We start from the raw sequence: 13,938 nt of genomic DNA on the forward strand, positions 1-13,938 counted from the left end.
CCTCCGTGTGTATCTGAGATATTCAGAGATACTCAGATACACGCTGAGGAAGGCTTTACGCCGAAACGCGTCCGTGTTGTGATTGTCCGTGTTGTGATTGTCCGTGTTGTGATTGTCCGTGCTGCACAATATGCAATAAATTTACCATTAATGGACTTTGGAGTGCTGGCTGTCTCTCTCTTTAACAGTGATTCTTCGTGAGCCGTGCACCCGGTAATCTGCATTTTTGTATTGAGTGCTCGTTTTTTCTACTTCTAAACAGGCTTTTCTACCCCGTGGGAGAAAACAAGATGGACCACAATACCTGTGTTAATCATTTGTGTTATACCCATTATAATTGTCTGAGCAATACCTTAGTAAGTAATTAATTCATCCCAGTTTATATAGCTCTTGCAATTTGCTTAATTAAATATGTACTGCATTTTGATGTCTGGAGTTTGCAAGACTATAACCCCTTGTGTTTTTCACTCGCCTGAATAATCTCTAGGTGATTATAAACCTCTGACGTTTTTCCATAAATAATAAAATAATATATTGGAATTAGAATTAAGTAATACCTCTCTAGTCCAGACTATACCCCCTTTGGTTTTTCATGAATAAAGTAACATATACCTAAAAAGAATACCTCACATTCAATGACATCTCTGCACATCTGCATTGTATTTCAATGTTTAAAGGGATATTTCACTTTCAAAATTACTTTTTGTAATTCATACATCAACTCAGGCTTTTTGTGAACACCCCAGTTTGATGAATCCATCATGATTAAAATTGAGTTTTAAGTTACAATGGGTTTGTATATAGGAAGTTTACAGGGCAGCTAAAATGAATATCGAATACTGTATCTACATCAATCAATAACTTACAAACTGCAGGCATTCACAAATGCCTGAGATGATAAAATGACCGACAGTTTTTTAAAACTGAAATATTCCTTTAAAAAAGGGTGAAGTGGCCCTTTAAGACAGGTTAGGGTTAGCAGCAATGATGGCAAACGTGTTCAGGTGGGTGTAAATTTCTCTAAAAATGCTGCCCACCCAATCAGAAATGATAAATGGTACATTTTGTGCTATTTTTTATATTGCCTAAAACAATATATATTCCCCAGTGACACCTTTTTATTTAGCCAACCATACTAGGCCTACCACTAAAATAACAGATCTACAGGCTCAAAACGTGTAGATCAAAGCTTTGAGCGAGAAAGTAGGGCATTCATTTACGAGAATATATACATAGTTAAAATATGGAGATATAACAAATTGCATTTTTAATTAATTGCATTTTTCCAAGTGTCATGAGTACCAGTAGGGGCGCTGTTGTGCCAGAAACAGAGACAGAGAGATAGTATTGCACTGTTGCCTGTTAATTACAGAGAGAGAGAGAGGGGGGGGGGGGGGGGGGGGGGGGTTGCACCACTCAGTTCACACGGGTGTGATTTTTACTGTAGGTGTGAAAAACTGACGCTGTTTATAACCCAACTGACAATGCCTTTATGCAGCTTAGCCTGCTTCTCAGATAACACACACACGCACAGACACACACACACACACACACACACACACACACACGACATATCTTTGCCACAACGGAATGATCAATGTAAATTTGTGATTGCATTCATGTAAACAATTTTCAACCAATATAAAATATAAAATACAAGACATCTATATAGGCCTACAACTTCATGAACAAACATGAGTAGGAAATCAATACGTACATTTTAAAGGTTGTATCAGTTTAGTTTTCTGTTAATTTCACAAAATATTAGATGGGATCAGATTTATTTCTCAGTCAATTTCACAACCAGTTGCTGTTCCCCATCAGGGTCCCAGCAGATCTCCTTACACCTGATAGGACCAGGGTTGTCAGAGTCATACTGGGTCAACAGGAGAACAGACCCAGGGCTGTAACAACTGGCAGGATGACTGTCTACGGTACTTCATCACCTCCCAATCTATAAACACATGGACGTCCACAGTTTATATACAGGTCCCATTGGGACAGCATGTACAGTCATGGTGTGACTCAAAAACAATGATCATAATTCACTAAGCAAATAGTTGTTTCTGGATAAAGGGAAACATTTAACTTGAACTTGGAAAGCCATTTGATTGATTGTTATAACTCCTTTTCCAACAAATATTGTTAGTTTACCCACGATGAAACACCAAATTTACATAAGGAATAATATTGGCCTCTGATTGGCTAGTAAGTTAATTGGCAATTTGGGTAGCAGTGACGTATATGCAGCAGTGAGAATCATTAAACAACACAACAGTCAACAAGAAAAGCTTCACATGTTTCACTGCTCGGTTGAATTAATGCTTGATTCTGGTTGGTCAAGTAGTATAAGTTCTATGGACCCTCTTCTATGACTTAGGCCTACTATTAAACCTGTGTGAATGAGACCTGTATGTTGTGTCAAAGAGATTTCGTTTGAAATCCGTTCTGGCGGTCCATCGCTCCGAAAATACACCGTGGAGTTAATTATGTTTTTTTCACAACATGGATCAACATCAGGTAGGCTACACTGATTGCTTATAATCTGAAGTGTAGCGCTATAGGCTATCTTTTACGCACTGGAGTGCATCATGACGCACGCCTGCACTGTTCAATGTAGTGTGTTTCTACATTCATTGTTGTAATATAGCCTATAGGCTACCTACTCACAGTTGGAACTGACGTTACAGTGCCTTCATGAGATCTTATTATATTGGCTTGTTTGTTGGGGTGTGTTATTGTGTGGACTGAATGTGCTAGTGAAGCCTGTGTCATGCACACCGTTCAGAGACCACCATATTAGTATAAGTATCGGCGCTAGAATAGATTCCCTACATTAGAGAACGCATGTGTCCAAACTCCAATCCATCCCTGACAGTGCATTTGATTCAATTAGGCCAGTGTGTGGTTGTGAAAGCTCGTTTGGATATTAAACCTATTAGGCTATACTTTATCTCCGAATCCTGTGGATTCAGGGAAACGTCTATATGTTGGCTAGTCAGTTATAAATACATGTTGGGGAAAGCAGCCAAATGCACGCTTCAGCACCACAGGGAATGAACAGCGACGGTCACTCTCTCTCTCTCTCTCTCACACTCACGCACGCACGCACGCACACACACACACGCACACGCACACGCACACGCACACGCACACGCACACACACACACACACACACAATCCCGCCACAATATAATAATATTTGTTTAATTCATCATTCATTCAACGTGCATTCTCCTATACTTCCATATTTTTTATTCCATATCTATGTTTTTATGTGTTAACATTTGAAATGTACATTTGTGATTGCATATATTTCATAAACAACCTTCAACCAGTACTTGCAAGAATTCTCTATAACGAAAATACAGAAAATAATGTAAAGCAACTGTGTTCTGTTTCTGCAGTGTTTCTATTGTCATCATAGGCCTATATATCCGAGCTTCAAAATCAACACACTTAGGCTATTTGGAAGGAAATGTCCTCATTTAAATATTGTATAAATCTTAAATCTCGTGCTTTTATTTAGTGGAATGGTTCATGTTTACAGCTCTGTAATGTTGAAGTGAAGAAATAACACGTTTTGGTGTTGAAACTGTTTCTGTTCTATATTCTTTGGGTCATTCTATACACACAGTGATTCACTGGATTTATCACTTGTTTAATCCAGGTCTGATATAAAAAACGTGACTTTTTCTTTACCTACCCACTTTTTACATAATAATAATAATAATAATAATAATAATAATAACAACAATAACAATAATTAATGTTTATAGTTCATACCATGTTAAATGTCATATCATGGTAACAACAGCAACAATAATAATAATAACAACAATAACAACCCCTATTTTCCTCCAAGGATACACCTTTTCAAAATCTACCTACTTATTTAAAATGGCATGTAATGTCTTTATGATTATTACTATAATTATATGGTGTTAAGAGCAGAATATAATGCATTATTCAGACCAAGGAAGCTATAGAAGAAAGTAGCTGCTTCTAACTTCCATGTTATCTCTATATGCATAATTATGTCTTTAAGCTTGGAAGCTTTCTTTTGCCCTTTTTTTCCTCCTCAAAAAATCTACTAACAGCTGGGGAAAATGAATTGGAAATCCTCTTCCGCTCGTCGTCATGAAGAGGGCAGGACTGCGATTCTCTATTGTTTTCACAATGTTTCTATTGTCATAGAAATTAAGTGTCATCATCTACTGTAGCAGACTGTTGCTTACGGCAATACCACCCTGAACATGCCCGGTCTTGGAAGCTAAGCAGGGTCGGGCCTGGTTAGTACATGGATGGGAGACAGCCTGGGAATTCCAGGTTCTGTAAGCTTAGAGTGTCTGTGAGGTCTTTCTGACCCATTTTGAGTTTTTGAAGTTGATTATCTTTGCCTGTGAAGCTCTCAGAAGGTCCATGACTTTTCCTAAATATTTGATTCAAATAAAAATCAAAATAAATTGTTTATCTGAAACATTTTCTAATATTAATTTCAGCATACTTCTCTGCCTATTCCTCTTTGGTCTTAATGACCCCTGCCACCCTTCCTTCCCCCACGGGAGTGAACTTCACACCTCCAGACAGCCCATTATTTAAGTTAAAATACTATGGGCTCTTTTTTTGGTCCATGCTAAACCCCTTATGCCTAAACTTCTTTGCCTTTTTTTTTTTTTACTATTTTGAAGACTATTTTTGAATAGTTAAAATAGCCACTCTACAAGCTCACAACGTGTTGATGTAGATCGGCTAGTTGAACTATTAAAAAAAAATCAAAATAGTAAAACAAAGGCAAAGAACTAAACTTCTTTGCCTTTGCTTTACTATTTTGATTTTTTTTTTTACATAACTAGTTTTGCATGGACGAAAATTGAGCTCAATGGCTCTACATGGCCGCATCTGCTGTACATCAGCCTTACTGTGTACCGGCCACTTTTGCAGTGGCTTATGGCCATACCACCCTGAACACACCTGATCTTGTCTGATTTTGGAAGGTAAGCACTTAAGCAGGGTTCGGCACAGTGTACTCTCTGCTGCCCCATCTGGCGGAGTCAGGTTAGGTTGGGCCTGGTTAGTACTTGGATGGGAGACTGCCTGGGAATACCAGGTGCTGTGAACTTTTTCATGAACGCGGCCACTGCCATCTGCTGTACATGAGCCATACCGTCCTCTGCTGCTGTTGCTGATGACCCTGGACATACCCGATCTCATCTGATCTTGGAAGCTAAGCAGGTCCGGCCTGGTTAGTATTTGGATGGGAGACCACCTGGAAATACCAGTTGCTGTAAGCTTTTTTCATATATGAATGACAAAACACTACTAGATCATCACTAACTCCCATGCTTAAAGCCTAGTGAGTTCAGTGTTTTCCTTTTTTTAATAACTTTTTTTGAAACACTTTTTTGTGAACAGCATTATATTTGAAACATTAATCTGCATCCTTGGTTGTCTGTTCTGTACACCAGCCCTCATCAAAAGGAACTCTTTTACAATTCATCATTCTGTTAATGTAGACTTTTTACTTACCTGTTGCAAACTATCTGGCTTTCATGATTGCAGACATAAAACAGACAAAACATTTACTAAAACTATCTGTTCGCAAATTATTTGTAAGACATTCGTGAAGAACAATTTGCAGACATTATGGTCTGGTGTGCCTTGAAAGGTCATTTCATGTTTAATAAATACATTAAATCTATGCCTGACTTCTTCATATTGGGTGAGCTTGAATATGCAAGGTGCTTTGAAATGAATTCTGCACACAAAAACCGACAGACGATGAGAATAGTTTTGCACAGAATCTAAAAAGTGTATCACTCTTATCTATCACACTAAATGTACAGTATGCTATATAATATTAACACAATGACATAACTATGGCAGTAGACGTTTGTCAGAGAAGTTGGAGGCCAAGTCTATGACACACCAACTTTAGGAGAGTTTGAGATAGGCCTACTTGATACACCATACTCTATCTACACAGTATACCTGTATTATATATTCCTATAGGCTACAACGCTACATAATGCATCCGTGATTTTCAACCTTTTTCATGTCAAGGTCCATTAATCGGCATTTGCCAGAGATTTTGCCTCTCAGAAATGTTTGTCCACAATTCCATGTTTTATGTTGGTATATGGGACAACAGGCAAACGTTGATAAAAATATTAATTATTCTACATTCCCCAATTGTGTAAATTACGTAGCCTAATGTAGATGTTTAACAATTTAACGTGAAAAGTAAATCGTCAAAGTAAACCAAATGGACCCGTCTGGTTTATTTTACGCTTTTGATAAGAATACATTTTTAGGATTCATTTGGTTACCAATTCTCCATCATTTAGCTGGGGACCACCTGGAACCCCCTCAAGGACCACTGGTTGAAAACCACTGCTATACATGACCATGTTTGCCATGCAGAGTTACCTCCTTTCTAACAATAATCCAACTGGGTACCTCAGAACACCCACCTGGAACACCACACAGTGAATGGAGATTGTATCGTCCGAAGATAGAGAACGCAATTACATTTTACAGGAAATGTTTTATTTTAGACAATTTGAATGCATGCCAGAAAGAAGTGTGGCGTTACAGCAGGTGGAAGCACCAGGCTGTGCCCAGTCAGCAAAGAACTCCCAAGACAAGAAGAGAGGCCCTGGAAAAAGTCAAACCCATAGACATCTATGAGTCAACCAACCAACAACACTGTCAGATTTCTGTGGATACACGTTCTGCTGTCATTTGTCACATCACTCAAGTTGTTGTGTATTATAATAAGGGGACTGGGGAGACACAGAGGGGGTCGGGACAGTGACATTGTTGACTACAGTTTGGGGTCAGAGTATCGGGGAAAGCGGACGGACGTTCCTGCTGGACTAGGTGTTTTTGATGGCGGCGCTCGTAGTCCATCACCCTGATCACCGTGCTCTTATCTCCTAACCTCCATGGCCAACAATTCCTCAAATTAGAGCGAGGGGCTGGGGAGAGCGCTGGTTTGCGCCTTATCACCTTATCACCTAAAACTGGACCCGAGTGGGGACTTTCTTCATCTCGTTTAAATAAATAGCCTACTTCAAAATTAAACTGTAGCTAACATGGCATATGCATAATAATTTTGTATGATGGTCGGATCATCTGGAGTAGCCTATATAGCCTACATATTGTAAACGACACACACACACACACACACACACACACACACACACACACACACACACACACACACACACACACACACACACACACACACACACACACACACACACACACACACACACACACACACACACACACACACACACACACACACACACACACACACACACACACACACACACACACACACACACACACACACACACACACACACACACACACACACACACACACGAATGTTCGGCAGAAAGGAGAGGCAACAAATGTGAGGGTACAAGATATATTTACAAAAAATATAAATCAACAATGTACACCATAATACAACACAATCTATGACTTACATTGTACGCTGAAACAGCTCTCAAAGTCACTCTTTTAGTACGTAAACAAACACAAACAAAGTTGTTTCAGACAATATAGAGCAACACCAAAACTCATGTGGTTTTATTTCTTCATAAAAATGGTAACTTCCTGTTGATTTGTCCATTTTTATTCAGAAGAAAACCCGGACTGGATCCATGGATCCGGATCCAGATCTTCATATAGTAAAATCAACAGGAAGTTACCATTTTTATGAAGAAATAAAACCACATGAGTTTTGGTGTTGCTCTATATTGTCTGAAACAACTTTGTTTGTGTTTGTTTACGTACTAAAAGAGTGACTTTGAGAGCTGTTTCAGCGTACAATGTAAGTCAATGAGGAGCATATTTTGAATTATCAATTTCTAATCACTGGAGAAATTATTTTTGATTTCTTGTCCACATTTGGAGTTACATCATGGCAAGGTAACTACGTAACTCGAAAACCATTCGCCCCACTGGCTTCAAATTCGACACATGCGTTCCCACCACAGTGCCCAGTGTCAAGTCGGTCAGACCAACGGTTGTCCAGAACCGCCGCGAAAAGGCCTGGGCTCCGGACCGGGCCTCTGCCCATGGTCCATATATGGAGCTGGCCTGTTCTGACCTCACAACACTCCATATTTGGGCATGCATGTTACAGAACACAGAGCATCATGACAATAAAATGTAACAAAAAAAAAAAAAAAAGAGCACAACTGGTAACTAAGTAGCTTTTTTGAGATTCTTCTGGTGGGGCCTTCCTTTGTTGTGTATATCTTCAGTACTGAAGGGGACAAGCACTTTACACACCTGTTGGGGTGAAAACATTCATAAAGTAGATTAATTAATCAAACTTTTGATTGATTGATTGATTGATTGAAATATTTATTAACAGTTTGCAGAATTACAGTACATTTCAAGTACAAACTCAATACAAAGACTGTTAACTGTGAATGGACGACCCAATTAAGCATTACACTTGTTTACAAGAGGGTCCACCATGTTCAATTCATCAAAACATTTAGAGACGTACAAATAGACACTTCTATGTAGTCAAAGAACAGAACAGGAATTCATCATGAAGGAGCTAAAAAGGGAAAAGAAACATATACAGTTGGGGAAAAGGGGGGGGGGGGGATTCAGATTTTACGGGGGCCAGTTTCGAATTGCAGCCGTCCGTAGGTGCCCTTTGAGAGCGGTTTTGAAGGAGTCAAGGGATTCACATGTCCTAATGACTGTTGGTCATATTGCATAGGAGCAAAAATAATTTAGTCCCTTGTTTGTGCAAAAACTGGTTGTACATGGCTTGTTGCACTCCCTCTGGTGTTGTGGGTGTGGACTTCGTTAACATTAAGGAAGTATTTAGACAGGTACATGGGTATCTTGGTCGTGTATCGAATCTTGTGGACCAGACCCATTGCAAGATGCTGTACTCTGTCGTCGACCCTAAGCCATTCCAGCCTGTCAAAGTGGGCAGGGGTGAGGTGGGTTCGGGGGTTGAGGCCAAGTAGGAGCCTGACCAGTTTGTTTTGGGAGGTCTGGAGCCTTGTTTTAAGGGCCTTTGAGGTGCTGTGGTACCAAGAGGTGCATGCATAGTCAAATAAACCTTGTACGAGGGCTCCTGTTAAGGTCTTCAAGGTGTTTTTATTGACCAGTGAGGAGATCCTGTAAAGGAATCTTGTTCTTTGATTGACTTTTTTGATTACGTTGGTGGCCATTTTATCACCGGAAAGATTAGCCTCCAGGATGGAACCTAGGTAAGTAATTTCATCTTTTCGTGAGATAATATTGTCACCCACTCTAATATCAAGTAGCCTACATGCTGCTATGCGAAATTCAAAATGTGTGTCGGATCCTGTGTCTAGGTGAGATTGTATGTTATATTGTATTAAAGAGGAATACCACTCATTTTCAACATTGAACTGTCATTAATATATAAGAGTTGTTAATGAAAAAACTTCTGTTTAGCCTAGAACTGGAGGTTGGTGTACTGCACTCTGCAGGCCAAAGAGTACACCATACACTGGATCGCTTCTCTACTTGTATCATGGTGGCTTAGTTTTTATTTTGTTTTCGTCAGTGAAAAAGGTTGTCGGGGCATGACATGGCCCGGTTATTAGCCTTCACTATTGGCCATATTCAGACCGCAGCCATCTTGCCAGCAAGGTGCTACCTAGGTGATACTTCCCATAGACGGGGGAACAGAAACGTCCTCTCTAATTATATTAAACAACGTCAAAGTCACCAACATTACAGCTGTAGGGAAAGCTTGAATTATCCTCTTTCTGTAAAGTTTTTGTTTAATAAAATGAGCTACTTCCTGTCAAGAAATTCCTTGCAGATGATTATTTTCAGTATCAGAGTTTGAAAGCGCTCGTTATCAGTAAAGCAACCTCCTGCTGCCTCCTGCATTATGTGCACATTCAAAACAGGTGGTACGCATGGGCCATTAACACAGCCGACGCGAATCGCGTATCAGTACGTTATCAATTAATCAAACGTCGGGTGCGAACCACGTATCCATACGTTTTAATCACTTTTTTATAGCATACTTTCATTCATCTTTTTACCCACCCGGACAATGAAGAACCACCCCCCTATCATTGCTGCTTAGTCCCGCTCACGTGATCAGGAAAAAAAAAAAAAAAAACCCTCCCCTCCTGAAAACAGGAGGGCGGGCCGCTTTACGTGTAGAAGCCACTAAGCCAGTGTAAAATGGACGCGCCCATGGAATGATCCAGTCGGTGTGTGAAAAGAATCAAATTTCACCTAACCTCTCCTCACCAGGCTTTCCTCCACCTATTGGCTTTCACACAACACTATATTACTCGATTCCCCCCTCCCCTCCTGTTTCTCCTGCAGGAGGAGGGCCTTGCGAGATGGGGGCTCTGTCCAGTGTCCTGGCTCTGTCTCTCGGAAAAAAACATGAACGGATCGCTGCCTAAACACATATGCACCGGATCCGATCGGCATTGCATTGCATATCGTCTGCAACACACATGGACAGATGCATGTTTCCTTCTTTATACTGTAGCGACCAAACGATCCCCGAGCCTACAATACTACGAACATACACAGTATCGAGGGGCCGCCACGACAACAGACAGTGTGCCGTTGGTGGATCACGTATCGCCATGCAGAGCCGTCATAATCGGAGATCGCTCGGACGTGTGATTGTAACGCTTTTTTATTCATTATAATTGTAGTGATAAGACCGCAATGAACGCATCGGGGACGTAATCGACCCGGGTGTAATGTATAACGAACTTTTCCGCGTCCTAAACCGTGGTGTTGTGATCCGTTGTCGTCGACATCACAGCCGGGTGAATCTTTTTTTTTCCTCCATCGCCCCCAACCTGCATGCCCAGGCATGTTCTCTTGTTAGTAAATATACTTCACTAGCTTGAAAAACAAAATCAGCTGATGATGACAACGCGTCTCACCGTTATACTATAGTTCTGAACCGAACGGTGGAATGGGACTTTTTATAGCCGTACGGATCAAGACTTTTGCTGCCCAATGTGCCCATGAACCCCCCCCCCCCCCCAATGTTTTGCGATCAAGACAATGAGGCAATCATCATCATCATCTTCTAAAGAAAGCAGAGTTATGAAGGTTTATAGTCAGACATTGACAGGCAGATATAACAATAAACACAATAAATATGCTATACATCCTATACACCGAATGAAAGCCCTGAATGTGTACTTTTACGAGGAAAAGAGTAAACATTGATCCCATGTACAGTTTGTCATAAATTGGTTACATTGCACATTGCGCCCACCAGATATAACTGCAGAGAAGACATGGACCCGAACTCAATATTCACAAAATAAGGCCTATAGCGACATATAAATACTATATACCGTATGAAACAGAAGACTCTCTGCTTTCATAAGAAAAAAATCACACCCGTGTGAACTGAGTGGTGTAAGGTTTTATATAGCATGATCAGCTGTGGTCTGACGTAATGTCTGACGTTAAAGATCTTTGGCTAGGTAGACTCGTCTTCTGATGTGATGATTTGTGACCATGAAGTTGATTCAGCTGGAGTTTTTGTCCGATGTGAGGTATTATATAAGGTAAGGTATTATATAGCCTGATCAGCTCTGATCTGACGTAATGAAATCACACCTGGATGTGATTTCACAACTGGCTTTTTTTGTGCAGAGAAAATGAGCATGGTTGCTACGGTCATCCAGTTCACCCGGGTGTGATTTAATTACGTCAGAAATTATTTTGAACATAGCAACCATGCTCATTTTTTTCTGCACACAAAAGCCAGTTGTAGGAGTAGGACTGTAATAATAAAAATCACACCCCTGTGAAGTGAGCGGTGCAACTGTTCTCTACAGTTGCACCCAACTGTAGAGAACAGTTGCACCGCTCACTTCACAGGGGTGTGATTTTTATTACAGTAGAAGTTTACAGACCAAACTGTAAATAAAAGGTTTACATGACTTTGTCTCAGTCCGTATATAGCGAGCTGTAGTGAATAAGTACAGAACAGTTGCAACGCTCACTTCACAGGGGTGTGATTTTTATTATTACAGTAGAAGTTTACAGACCAAACTGTAAATAAAAGGTTTACATGACTTTCTGCCTCAGTCCGTATATAGCGAGCTGTATTGAATAAGCAGAGAACAGAATATGGGACAGAGTTGCACCACTCACTTCACATGGGTGTGATTTTTATTATTACTACAGTAGAAGTTTTTTTCTTATGAAAGCAGAGAGTCTTCTGTTTCATACGGTATATAGTATTTATATGTCGCTATAGGCCTTATTTTGTGAATATTGAGGAGTTCACGTCCATGTCTTCTCTGAAGTTATCTGGTGGGCACAAGCTGCATTCAATAACCAATTACTGTCTAACTGTAGATGGGATCAATGTTTACTGTTTTCCTCGTAAAAGTACACATTCAGGGCTTTCATTCGGTGTATAGGATGTATAGGATATTTATTGGGTTCAATTTTATATCTGCCTGTCAATGTCTCTGACTTTAAACCATCCATAACTCTGCTCGCTGTTCAAGATAACCACTTCCAGGCAAATGCAGGTGTTGCAAAAAGGTCAATATCTCCAGAATGGAACATGGTCAAATCAAAATGTATTTTTTTAATTGAAGTGGACAAGTTCAGCTTTCTTTTGATGTATGTGTGTGATTCTCGCTATAAGAGAACATTTTGCTGTGGGCCCCCGAACAAGGCCTTTGTGCAATGTTAAACGGTAGCAACATCCAAATAGGCCTGCCGAGATCTTGTAGCAATCAAAGTGTTAAGTGATAGTCAACGAGCGCTTCCAAACTCCAGCACTTAGAAAAAAATCATCTGCAAGGAATTTCTTGACAGGAAGTAGCTCATAAAATGTCTACGGTGGATTTTTTGAAATCCACCGTACATGATTGAAAGAGGATAATTCAAGCATTCCCTACAGCTGCAATGTTGGTGATTTTGATGTTTAATATAATTAGATAGGACTTTTCTGTTTGGATGAATGGGCTGTCTATGGGAAGTATCACCTAGGTAGCACCTTGCTGGCAAGATGGCTGCGGTCTGAATATGGCCAAAGATGGTTTATGTATGAAGATGGGCCAACTTCAGTGGAGCCACTAGACGAGAAATGGTACACAAAGCCTACAAATGGTCTCCTAAATATAGTAGGCGTGGTTTGCTTCATTTTCAATTTCCTTTAGATCACACAGATTACATAATCTATCCTCCTCAACCGTGCTTACATATCTGCCTGTCTCAATATGCAGACCAAGTATGCCAGCTCTAATTTGGGCACATAAGGATCGTTTCTAATAGTTTTGAATATGTCCATTCATTTCATGTTATAATATTCACATATTCTCATCTTAAATATGGGGTCAGAGCCCCCTATGTGTTGTCCGTGAAAATGCAGATGGACAGAGAGAGGCTTCCGGACTCATCTCAAATATCGCAAGAGTTTGTTGCTGGGATAAATAAATGTCATTAACAAAGTAGATTTTCTCCTGATTTGTCTCGCTAAAAGAAGCCACTTTACTATGAATATCTTGTAAATATTGTGTGCCTTGTGATGATTGGGTCCAGTATTTAGTTCAGTGACCATGGAGTTAAGGAATGGTTCAGAAGCTGTGTTCACGTTCATTACAGACTCCAACATTCTTCCCGTCTCCTAATAATGTTACCGCCCACCTCACTCAGATACGGGAAGTAAAGCAAAGGTGGCCTCTCTTGCTAATTCTCCTCTTGGATATGGCCCATGAAAACGTGCATTTCCTGTCGGTTGGTTGGTTGGTCATGCCTCGTGACATCATGTGACATCATCAGGGATGGATATATATATATATTTTTTTTTTTAGGTTTGCGACTATCCATTGATTCAGCATGAAGACTAAAGCATTCTAAATACGTACAGTACACACGCAAGCTTTGATCCCTGATAACTCA

This window comes from Electrona antarctica (assembly GCF_951216825.1).
Source record: "Electrona antarctica genome assembly, chromosome: 23".
Taxonomy (NCBI): Eukaryota; Metazoa; Chordata; class Actinopteri; order Myctophiformes; family Myctophidae; genus Electrona; species Electrona antarctica.